Source organism: Lepidochelys kempii, chromosome 5, assembly GCF_965140285.1.
Source record: "Lepidochelys kempii isolate rLepKem1 chromosome 5, rLepKem1.hap1, whole genome shotgun sequence".
Lineage (NCBI taxonomy): Eukaryota > Metazoa > Chordata > Testudines > Cheloniidae > Lepidochelys > Lepidochelys kempii.
The window spans coordinates 2,607,224-2,620,156 of record NC_136384.1 but is presented as its reverse complement, the minus strand read 5'-3'; positions in this window follow the sequence as shown (position 1 = coordinate 2,620,156).

Genomic DNA, 12,933 nt, shown 5'->3' with positions numbered 1-12,933 from the left:
GCCTCTCGCCCGTCTCTCCCACTCACATACTGAGCCGCACGGCCATAATCTAATCAATTGCCCACCCTTGCGTTTGTTCTCAGACCTCCAGGGAACCCCTTGGACGGCATGGCCCAGCCACCGTCTGGGCTTGCACATGGTCTCCTCCTTGGGGGGTGGTTTTCCGTTGTTTCAGCTATAGTTAAACAAAGGGGCATTAAATGGTTCCCTCCACTAGCCTGAATGGAAGGCAGCTAGCCCACTCCATAGCTTCATCCAGGGGGTGAATTGCCCAACCCCCGGCCCCAACAGTGTGAATGAAGCGTTCTCTGTTTAGGAGAGCAGCTCTGAGATCACCAGGGACGTGACGCAGAACAAAGGCCGAATGAGGTGAGGTTAAGGACCAAACACTCGCGCCCGGCTGCAGCTAGGACCACAAGCACCCAACGTCACTGGATTTTTTAAAACCTGGCTGAAAACAAGGGGTGTGACGCTGCGGGCTGCACAGGGAGCTGGGGCTACAGCTGGCCTTGTGGGCAGTTTCTACCAACCCTTTGCTCTTCCCAGCCAAGGGCAGCACCTCCGTCCAGGGATCACCAGCAGCAGGGGAGCTGCTGTGTCCTCTGAGGGTGCTTGCTTGGGGTGCTTTTGCCAGCAGCTCAGTTCTCCCTTCCTTAGAGTCATCAGCACAGCACATGGCTCCAGGAGCCACCAGGCCAAGCAGGCTGAGCGATGGCCAGGCAGTGCACCAGGCCTGCGATCACCAGTCCAGAGCAATTAGGTGACATGTCGGAAGGTCTCAACCAGTAGAAAGCACATTAACCTAACATCCTGGTCTGACACACTCAGCGTAGCATGGCAACGGCTGGGGTGCCATGGCAACGGCTGGGGTGCCATGGCAACAGCTACTGCTAATGGAGAGGGAAAATGCCAGACATTCGCTTCAAACTTTAAGATGCACCTGCAGGCATCTGTTGCGCCAAGTCTAGATGGTTGCCATCCCCAGTAAGATTCCCCATAGGCCCCAGCTTGGGTCCCTGCCGTCTCACCTCCTGGCACTGGCTACCGCTGGCTTTTCCATTGCCCTTCCTGGCGGATCCCTATTGACTGCCTTGTCCCGGGCCTGTCTACAGCTGCTGCGTGGCAGACGTCCACTAGCAGGTCACGGCTATCAGTGAGCTGTCGCAGGGGGTGGATGGCGTGGCTCATGGAATTGGGACGGGGACACAGACTCATCTACCTCAGCCTCATTGGCTGGAATCAGCCCTGGGTTGGTATGGACAAAAAGCTGCTTCCCTCTACCAGGTGGGGCCTCAGTCCTGGCACTAAAGTCACCAGTGAAAACTCCTTTAGATGGAAAGAAAACCGTGCGGCAGGTCACCGTGTAGCCAAGCCATCTGGGGGGGCCCACCTACCGGGGGCACCCAGTGTAATCAGCTCTTACAGGGTCACCTCTTACTGGGTAGGATTCCACGTCCCCGTGAGAATGCATGGGACAGTCACTGTCCTCAGCCACATGCCGAGCTCGGAGCCCAGCCCAAGACCCGTGCAAACTCCCCATGTGGATCTGCAAACCCTCGCGGCCTGAGCCTTGGGCTGGGTGGGGCCAATTGCTGAACCTCAGCCCAGGCTCACAAAAGTCTGGTGACCAGGCGCTGAGGTTGCCTGCACAGCTGGGGATGCAGCTTCCCCAACTCCTTCCTGGCACCTGCCCCCTTAGAATAAGCCCTAGGGCCTGGCCCCTCTTCTTACCCTATGTATCCTCAGGGAAGTCCAGGCAGCTTGAAGTTGGGCTTTCCTTGTACACACACACACATCCATGCCTACACTCCATCGGAGTTCCTTTCACCCCTCCAGCTTGCCCCTCTGGAAGGGGATATAGAGAAGAGATGGCCATGCAGCCTGTGTCAGCAGGGGTGGGTACAGGTAGCTGGTAGTGACGGTGTTGGTTTGGCCAGGGACGTGGGTAGTGCGAGTGTTGTGCCCTACAACGGTGGAAGAAATGCGTGTGGCAGGTTGTTGAGATGTGCGGGTGCTGCGCAGGACATGGCTAATGCAGCCGGTATTGGGTCGCTGTGGGCCACACTGGCTGGAGCGAGTGCTGAGCCCAGCACGGCGAGGAGTGTCTGTCAATTTTGGGCAGGTGGCATTGTGCTGGGCCCCATAGGTTTAAAACTGCCAATTCAGCCTCATCTCCTAAAGCTCACACATGCACCCACAATCCTGCCAGCTCTGAGATTCAAACCGACCCGTTCAGAAAACCAGCAGATGCTGAATGTCACGTGACAGGATAGAAAATCTCCTCTGACCAAGACTCCTGGCCAGCCTGGGGCCCTTCTCCCCAGCTCCCCTGGGAGCATCTTCAGAGTCAGTTCGGCTGAGTTCAGTAATCGAGGCACACCCTGCTCCCTTACAGTCGGACACAAGAGCTGGAGTCTCCTCTGCCGTGTCCATCCCCTCCACGACTGCCACTTCTGATTGCAGGCCAGAGCTTTGTCAGCCCATGAGGCAGGAATAACATGGCCTGATTGTCGGGATATGCTGGCCTCATCAAGCCACTACAGCTGGCCAGAAACTGGTAATCCCTTCCTGTGAAAACCCTTGTGTTGGGGGAGACGGGGCGTGGGGATTTGCCTCTTGAATTAGGATGAAAAGTCAAAAAAGTGACTTTTTCCCAGGAAGGGGTTGCCAGCAAAACGCTCCCTCAGGAGACATGAAACGGGACATTTCAACCTGCCCGCTTGTGGACACAGAGTGAGCTTGACGAGAGCCTTCCAGGGACACCAGCATTTGGTTTCCCCAACAAACAAATATTTTCAGCACAATCAACTTTGTCCCCCAGAAAAATGTGATTGTGTGCAACGGGCGTTTTCTGTTGTGAAATCATCCCTGAGAGAAATTCCCAACCAGCTCTTTGCTGATGCGAAGAAACTGTTAGAAAGCCCCAAGATGTCAATCACAGGGGCACTTTTCCGCCTGCAACCTGCACTTGATTCTGCGGCCACTGCCCGTTCAGCCACTTCCCCAGGTCTAGTGGGGCCTGGTTGAAGTGCCTGAGCCTGGCTATGCAGCCAGCAGTCATGCTCTCACAGTGGGGCCCACAGTAATTCACTGAGCTGTTGACTGTACAGACTGCGAGAGGCAGGGATGCTGGTACGTACTGTACCCTTCAGCACTGACAGCGCCTGGCATGGCACGTTTCTGATGGGGAAGAAGCGAGCCACGGCTATTCCTGGGGAGGGGGAGTGTTTTCAGTCTGCCCTGCTCCCCACCTTGCAGATGGAATGGACTTCATCCATCCGGCACGGTTTGCTGCTGTCCAGCTTTTCTCCCTGGGGGAGGAGATCTGGGTGGGGGAGCCGGAAATTACAGAAGACAGCTCTGTACAATGCACCAACTAGACGAGGAAGAGAGCATTGTGGAGGCGAGGCAGACTCTGCAGTGAATTTCCTGACGTGGCAGATATCTCCCAAAGCCCCCTCCCCACCCACATGCACACGCAAACACGCACCCACTCACATACGCAGACGAGCACCCACTCGCTCAGAAAAACACCTTCCTCCAGTGGAGAAATGGGATACAGTTATTGCTGAATTTCCTCATTCTTTAATCTTCTCCGGAAGCCCCCTCAACACAGGCACACACACATGCAAACACACACAAACACATACCCTCAGATGCATGTACACACGCATTCAGCCACTCCTCTGATAGAAAAACACCATTTTGTTGTGGCGAATTCTCTGACTTTGTGACCTTCTCCTGATGCCCAAAATGCAAAATCCCCTCTCTCCACATACACTCACACAAACACACACCCTCTGACACGAGTGTCACAGATCCACAGGTCCAGTGCTCTTCAATGGCTCTGTAACAGTCCCTGGGAGGACCCCTTCGGCATCCTTAGGGTCACACTCTCACTAGTATAAGCCGCCTGGCTTCACAGCCTCCTGGAACCCAACCTTGGCGCCTTCAGCCCCCCTGCTTCACACAGTGAGCTCCGGGCTGCGAGTCCACCTGAGCTGGACACCGGAGGGAGACGTGCACCCCCAAAGGGAGCAATGCCCCCCCGACCTCCTGACTCTGCAGCGACTCCCCGCCAGTGGGGCAGCAGCAGGAGAGGTATTAGCTGTCTGGGACACAGAGTAGAAAGTCCTTAGTTAAGATAGAAAACAGAAAGTTACAACATGGTCCATTTGGTTCAGTCCCAGAGCCCAGAGCCCTCTGACTTCTCTTTAGTCCCAGCACCCGCCAGCTTCTTGTTCCAACAGCCCCACACTTAACAACCCCACTGGCCCTTCCTCAGTCCTTTGTTTCCCACCTGGTCAGACCCCCCTGGCTTCCTATGGAGGGTTGGTGGTCCTTAGTTGCTAGGCACCAAATGTCCTGGCAGCTGGAGTGGCCATTGTCTTCTAGGACTCTCCATGGGGGTGGGGCCCAGGCCTTAGACAGCCAGGCTTCAGTCACACCTGGATCTCTGCAAAGATAAACAACCTTCCCCCCCCCCCCACCTAGTTACCCATGCAGCACATAGGGGAAACCGAGGCATGCACACTATTAATATAAAATATTATGAAAAATTCTCACTTCGTCACAACATGTCCTTGCACTCACACTTGCACACTCATTCTTCTAGTCAGAAACGCTGTGTTACGGCCAGTGCCTCTGCAGTTAATTCCCTCATGCCGTGATCTGTTCAGAAAGGCCCTCTCTAACCATGCACACACCGTCAGGCATGTACACACTCCCAGACATGCACACGTTCCGCCAGTGGGGAAAACGCGGCCATAGATAACATCACTGTAACAAATCCCTGGACACAGCAAACTTCCTGTGGCCGCCCCTCTGCATGTGTTCACGCAGAAACACCTCTCCGTGGATGTGCACACACTCACAGACATGCACACACACACACACACACGTGCAGACACGCACCCATCCATGAACCCACTCCTGTTGTTAGCTGCAGGACCCCCATCTCCAGCCCTCCAGGGTCTCTTGACAGCCACGGAGCTTTTCATGGATCTCCCACCATCTGTTCAGCCACCTCATCCTGCCCACAAAAGCAGGCTGAGCTGGGAATCCAGTGCAGACGCAGAGCGGAGACCCGTTCCAACGCTGGGGTGCCTTATATAACATCCAATCCGCAGCCCATGGTGCGGGAGTGGGCTCCAGGGGAGTTTACGGCACGAAAGCAGGCAAGAGAACACATCATGTCCTGAAAACGTGTCAAGAAAGGGATTGTTTTCCTGTCACCCAGGGGCCCCTGGAAGAGAAGGGCCATGGCTGTCCGGGGACCTGTCTTTCTGCTCCTTTGCTTGCTGAGGGGGTTGTTTGGGGCTGGGGCAAACAGACCCATAAGCGAGTTGCCCTGAAGTACAAGATGGAAGCTGGCCTGAAAAGCACTAGCCCCGGCCTGATATTTCCGTGTCCCTGCTCAGCAGCTTGTGTCTCCGCAGCTCACCAACTGCCCCACGCTCGTGTATCCCATTGTGCTCCCTCACCTGAAGAACGGAGGGATGCCCGTGCCACATGGATCCTACCAGTGCTACGCCTCAGCCTCTGGGTGCAGCCGCCTCCCCAGCGCTCCCAGGCCCCATCGACCTCAGTAGGACGAAGGGAACTGAGCACAAGAACTGGCACCAGCTCCCATGGGGAGCACAGTGCGAGGGCCTGGCCCAGCCAGGGCATCACTCTGTCTGTGCGGATGTCGGCTGTACAAGTAGGGTGTGATTGTGGCATCCCCACACTAGCAGGTACCGAGCTAAGATTAGTGTAGCCACATGGCAGTGTGCATGGGCAGGAGGGGCTGGCAGCCCTGAGGCCGTGTCTAGCATCTCCAGCGGGGGGGCCTGGGCCCACCACAGCTTCTGCACCATCTACATGCCCTCAGCACAGATGGCAAGAGATCATTCCCACAGCCATGGCCCTCAGGGAATCCCACCATGTCTCCCTCCCCTCTGCGATTTCTGCCAAGTGTCCCTCCACCTCCCCTCAGTGAATCCCCCAAGTGTCCCTCCACCTCCCCTCAGTGAATCCCCCCAGTATCCCTCCACCTCCCCTCAGTGAATCCCCCTCCCTGCCAGGTGTCCCTCCACCTCCCCTCAATGAATCCCCCCAGGTGTCCATCCACCTCCCCTCAGTGAATCCCCCAAGTGTCCCTCCACCTCCCCTCAGTGAATCCCCCCCCCCCCAGGTATCCCTCCACCTCCCCTCAGTGAATCCCCCTCCCTGCCAGGTGTCCCTCCACCTCCCCTCAATGAATCCCCCCAGGTGTCCATCCACCTCCCCTCAGTGAATCCCCCCAGTATCCCTCCACCTCCCCACAGTGAATCCCCCTCCCTGCCAGGTGTCCCTCCACCTCCCCTCAGTGAATCCCCCAAGTGTCTCTCCACCTCCCCTCAGTGGATCCCCCAAGTGTCCCTCCACCTCCCCTCAGTGAATCCCCCTCCCTGCCAGGTGTCCCTCCACCTCCCCTCAATGAATCCCCCCAGGTGTCCATCCACCTCCACTCAGTGAATCCCCCCAGGTATCTGTGACGAAGCGGGACTGTTCTTAATGTTTCCTGTGAATAGTGTGGGGGTGCCTCAGTTTCCCCTAGGCAGTTCTTAAGTATCTAGGTGGGGGGATAAGGGTGTAGGATCGTTGCAGAGCCCTAGAGGGCAGGTGTGGGCAGGGGTCTGGACACACAGAATGGCCGACACCCTGTTTCCTGGCAACTGATGGCCTGGGCCCTTCCCCCCTGCAAGGTGAGAGCTAAAGGGTTGGAGAACAAAGGAATCAGGTGACCTCCTGGCCCGGGAAAGGGACAAAGCCCAGAGGAGGAGGGGCTGGGGGGAGTTTCAGTTTGGGGCTGGCTGGGACATGGAGTGAAGGGCAGACGGGGTTGTCTGGCTCACTGCCCCCCAAAATGGACCCAGCTGAGGGGTCCTGTTCTCTGCACCTGCAAGCTCTGTGTTAGACCATGTTCCTGTCGTCTAATAAAACCTCTGTTTTACTGGCTGGCTGAGAGTCACGTCTGACTGCGAAGTTGGGGGGCAGGACCCTCTGGCTTCCCCAGGAGCCCCACCTGGGCAGACTCGCTGTGGGAAGCGCACGGAGGGGCAGAGGAGGCTGAATGCTCTGAGGTCAGACCCAGGAAGGTGGAAGCCGGGTGAGCTGTGTGTCCCGCAGACAGGCTGCTCCCAGAAAGGCAACTGCCCCAGAGTCCTGCCTGGCTTCATGGGGAGCAGTTCCAGAGCATCGCCCGGGGACTCCGTGACAGTATCCCTCCACCTCCCCTCAGTGAATCCCCCACCCTGCCAGGTGTCCCTCCACCTCCCTTTAAGGAATCCCACCTCAGATATCCCTCCACCTCCCGTCAGTGAATCCCCTCCTCCCCCTCCCCCCCAGTATCTCTCCCCCTTCTCTCAGTGAATCCTACCTCCACCTCCCCTCAGTGGTGTCTGAGGCGGTGATCAGGGTCCTGGCAATGGACTCAGAACTGGTTGCAGGAATCTAGCCGGGGTAGGTTGCTGGCTGGATGCCCACTTACAGCAGCCTTCAGCAGTGTGTGGTGGTGTTTGACCAGGGCAAAAACAAGGGTAGCCTGGGACCAGACAGCAGGACACAGATTCAAAGGCTCTGGCTCCCTCATCAACCCATAGCCTCATGAATCATAGAATCATAGAATATCAGGGTTGGAAGGGACCTCAGGAGGTCATCTAGTCCAACCCCCTGCTCAAAGCAGGACCAATCCCCAATTAAATCATCCCAGCCAGGGCTTTGTCAAGCCTGACCTTAAAAACTTCTAAGGAAGGAGATTCTACCACCTCCCTAGGTAACACATTCCAGTGTTTCACCACCCTCCTAGTGAAAAAGTTTTTCCTAAAGTTTCTCCTGAAGATGCTGCAGAGGATTGGACTCTTACACCCGTCGCTGACAGCCTCCAGCAATTGGCTTTTTTAGTGTAACACTGACAGACCCCAGTCATCGGCAGGCTGGATTGAACCTGGGGTCGCATGAGCCTCTACTGCATGAGCTAAAAGCCAACTGGCCCTTGCCTAAGGCTGTCGAGCTGACTGGTTAATCACTTTCTCTCTCTAAGTGGTCTCGGTGCCACTAGATGGGACAGAACCCCACGCCCAGGAGGTGGGTGGGTGGCATTAGTTTAGGACCTCAAGCCAGAAAAGGATGAAATGGGCTACAGGCTGCCTCCCTCTCTGGTCCGGCTACTGGAAGGGAGATCTGGACTGGGGAAGGACTGGTCCCTTCCCTGATCTTGAAGTCAAAAGAGGAGGATGTTCTTGGAATTGTAAGTACGTGGCCCACTGCCCTTTGTGAGCCAGAATGAATCAGTCACAATCTCATGCGCATCAGTTCCTTTCCCTCTCTGGCATATGTGTGCACACGTGTATGTATGTATATGTATAGTAGAGGTGTGGGGGGGAGGTGCATGCCTGGGTGTATGTCTAGGGGGTGAATACGGATGTGCACTGCTGCCCGCTACTGGATAGAATTAGATCTGGTCATGGAGATATTGGTTCCATCTAGTGCAGCTGCTCAGAAGATCGTGGCCTGAAAACAGACACCTGCATTTTGTATGAGTAAGACCTGGCCTGCTGCTACCTTCTTCTCCCTTCTCACCCACTCCTGAGACAGAGCACAAAAACACACCCACAAATGAGACACTGGAGAACTGAATGCACACACGGCCTTGAGACACACATGCATACAGTGCACACACTCTAGGCCCACACACATATACCCAACACACAATCGTAGTCCACACTTACCACTGAAGCAAAGAACCAACAAACAAAAGCACAAGTGAACGAAGGAATGAACCAACAAACATATGAATGGACAAAAGAAAGCAGGAAAGAAAAGCCCTACACACAATCCCCCTCCCCAGGGCAGCTTTCGCGCTCTTTGAAGCGTCGAGATCGTGGTAGAGTGCCCTTAAATAACTCTGTTTGGGTTCCGGAGAAGCTGGGGGAACAAGCAGATTCAGCTAATTTCTTTTCCTAGAACAATTTCTTTTTTTAAGCCACCATGAGGTGCCTGTGAAAACATCCCATCTCCACCCACCACCCCCTCAGCTGGCAGTCTCCCCGCCGAAGGGAGTCACGTTACAGGCATGACAGCTGGCATGCCATGTGCATAGCACTATCGCCCATACGCCTCCAAGAGATACTGGCCGCTTGTTCCCCTTCCCCTCGCTGAGCAGACAGGCCCAGAAGGTGCCCCTCTGTTAGCAGTACCCTGAGCCAGGGCAGCTCCACTGAAGGGTCCAGAAAGACAGGTACAAATGTGGGGTCACTCCAGGGGCACCCGACACAGCTACTCTGCAGGCAAACCCTCCCGGCAGCGGAGTGCACTTTCATCTCATTGTTGCCACTGCAGCTGTCCGGCCCTAATGGGAGCTTTTGCAGTTGGCACTCAGCCCTCGTGCCTGGGTGAAAGCCAAGCAAAGCAGGGGAACAGAGCTCATTCTGCAGCCGCTACTTTATCTAGCTGTTGTCTGGACAGCCCCAGCCCTTCCCTCAGCAGTGAGTACCAGCCTGCCTGCCTGCCGCTGCTCCCCGAGATGCTTATGGCTGCAGACACTCAAAACCAGCGTTGCCAGTGCTTGAGCTCTTCGGCACCAAAGCACGGGCCTCTGCCACTCGAGCTACAAGAGTCACTTCTTCCACTCTAAGTAGCAGGCTTTTATCCCCTCTGAAGCCAGCCACTGGAGGGAGGCATGGTCACACACACGAAGCATACTTCCTGACTGCTCCCTGGATGGGTGGGTGATGGGGGAAGATGGCTGTGGATTGTTACCCTGCCATGCCGAAGAAACTGCTCATTACTATCCTAGATGGTCTCCCCCACAGGCATGTGGTGGGTGGGGATACACATCTGTGATCTCTAGTGCTGCAGGAGGAGAAAAGTTCTGAAGCGGTTGTCACATTATTGACTTGAACTGGGACCACAGAGAACATGGTTGCAACCAAGGTCCTGTCGTGGCACCAAATCTTGTATAAAGGGGGTCAAATAAGGTGTCTCAGACAAGGTTATGGTTTGCTGGTTAAGATTATGCTGTCTGTATGTGTGTATCATTTTTGTAGTTGAAGTTATGAACATTGGCTCTATACTATCTGTAGGTCTAGCCTGCTTGATGGTACATTAAGGACCATCAGCTGTACAATTGACCCATTGAGAGAAGGCAGACATGCCTTGGGACTTAGCAAGGCATGCAAGGACCTGCCTATGGACAGAACTCTGAGGTTTTTCCAGGCCATGTGCTGGACAGCTTGTCTTTGGGACAAAGAAAGCAGAGACCACATGGCAAGAGACTATAAAAAGCTTCTGCAGTTCCTCCATCTTGTCTTCCATCCTGCTTCTTACCTCTGGAGGGACTTTGCTACATAACGGAAGCTCTGCACAAAGGACTGATGACCCATCCCAGCTGGGGATGTTCTCCAGAGACTTGATTTGAACCTGCAGCTTATTCCATCACTGCTACAAGCCTGAACCAAGAACTTTGCCATTACTGTATGTAACTGACTCCATTTAACCAATTCTAGCTCTCATCGATATCTTTTTCCTTTTATGAATAAACCTTTAGATTTTAGATTCTAAAGGATTGGCAACAGTGTGATTTGTGGGTAAGATCTAATTTGTATATTGACCTGGGTCTGGGGCTTGGTCCTTTGGGATCGAGGGAACCTTTGTTCTTTTATTGGGGTATTGGTTTTCATAACCATTTGTCCCCATAACGAGTGGCCCTGGTGGGGATACTGGGAAACTGGAGTGTCTAAGGGAATTGTTTGTGTGACTTGTGGTTAGCCAGTAGGATAAAACCAAAGTCCTCTCTGTCTGGCTGGTTTGGTTTGCCTTAGAGGTGGAAAAACCCCAGCCTTGGACTGTAACTGTCCTGCTTGAAGCAATTTGTCCTGAACTGATACTCTGAGTTGGGTCCCACCAGAACCAGCATCGTTACAGTGGTTTTAAGGCATCCACTAGTGGGCGCAGCGCAGGGGTTAGGAAGGGATCCCTCTTCCCCCAGGGGCAGCACTGCACAATTGCCCAGCTGCATTAGGGAGTTTTTCCATCTTTCTCTGGAGCACCAGGGGCCTGTCGGTCCGTGCAGCTACTGTGAACTGCTCTCTTCCACACACCATGCTGTAGAGCTCCATGGGCTCCATAGGAGAGACGTCGGAGTTCAGGCAAACCCTTTGTGTCTCACTCCTGCCCAATCTCATCCCAGATGCTGTCAGCATCTGGGAGCTTGGGGCCTGCCTGGGCCAGGGCATGTCCACTGAGAGATTGTCCTGTTCGGAGGAAGCGGCTTGAGCTTCTCTCGCTCAGAGCCCTCAGAATTGTCTCCATCCTTAGTTGTCCCTGGCCACTCTCACGGCCCTTGCCTATCTGTGTCCTCATTACTCAATGGCCCTCTGTAACCCACTTTAGCTCTGTGCTTGCATCTCCCAACTACGCAGCAGACACGAAGGCAGACTCAGCTACTAAGCAAAGTCCTGCTCAGATACCGTGGCCAGCCTTCTGCTGTCCATCCCTGCTGGGAAGGGACTGGACCATCCGCCAGCTGACGCCACCTTGCTGGTGTCTTATCTGAACGGAGACCAGCAATAACTCAGGACTTTGATATCATCTGAGGTCAATCCTGAGACCTTATTTCACTTCTTAGGGAAACTGGATTCTGAGTGACAGGGGCTCAACCCTCCTTTTCTGTTGGCCTGAGAAGAGTTCAGCTCTGAACACTGCCAGTTAGATTCCCCATGTGGTGGAGTCTGATTATGGGGTGATTAGCTTCTGGCGCTGCTGCAGATGTGACCCCGCAACTGGCAAGCAGAACAGGACTTATAGCTGTGTTTTCGCCCCCCAAGCAGGCTAAGCTGCAATAAGCGAATGCTTTTGTAATGAGCGTGATTGAGCTGGGGAGTGGTGTTGGCCTTTTGTTCAAGAATAATTCAGGCAGAATTCGCTATTCAGCTCATAGCAGCAGCAGCTACTGTTCCAAACCCAGCCATTAGCCCTTTGTACGTGCTAATAGGCTTCTCTGTCCTCAGAAACCTCTCTCTGACCGTCTAGGCCATCCACCTCTCCTCCTGCGTACCCAGAGCCTTCTCCCCTGCTAACTGTCTCCCCCAAACCCTCTACAGTTATACAGGAGGCAGCCTGGCCGAGTGGGCTAGTATGGGACAGGGTCTCATGTGCAGCCTGAGTCCCCTCGATTTTAGATAAAAGCCATTTGACAAAAGTGCCTAAACAGGAGTCAGAGCCCGCCCTCGCCAATTACAAATCAGAGCTGGTCCTTCAGCTACGTCTACACTGCAGCAGGGAGCTTGCCTTCCAGCCCAGGCACACAGATTCCTGCTAGCGGGGCTCCTGCGCGCGCGGTAAGAATAGTAGCGTCCACAGGGCAACTCAGGTTCCCAAGCTCACCCCACCCCTGGATCTGGGCTCTGGTGACTAGACTGAGTCTGCGCCCGAGCCACAACCTCCACACTGCTTCTTTTAGCATGCTAGCTCCAGACCCGCTCGTTTGCGTCCCTCTGTCCAGGCTGGGAGCCTCACTGCCCGCTGCAGTGGAGACGAACTCTCAGTGTCACATCACTGCCTCACCTGGCCACCCAGACTTCAGAGTAGAACCTCCCAATGGAAACCATGTTCTGAAGGCCCCCATTTAATTCTGTAAGCAGTAGTTTCATATTTTCAAATCCTTTAATCTTTCTCGTGGCTCTTCTCTGAACCCTCTCCAATTTATCAACATCCTTCCTGAATGGTGGGCACCAGAACTGGACACAGGATTCCAGCAGTGATCACACCAGTGCCACATACAAAGATAAACCAACCTCTCTACTCCTACTGGAGATTCCCCGCTTCATGCCTTGAAGAATTGCATCAGCTCTTTTGGCCAGTGTCACACTGGGAGCTCATGTTCAGCTGATTATCTGCCAAGATTCTCAA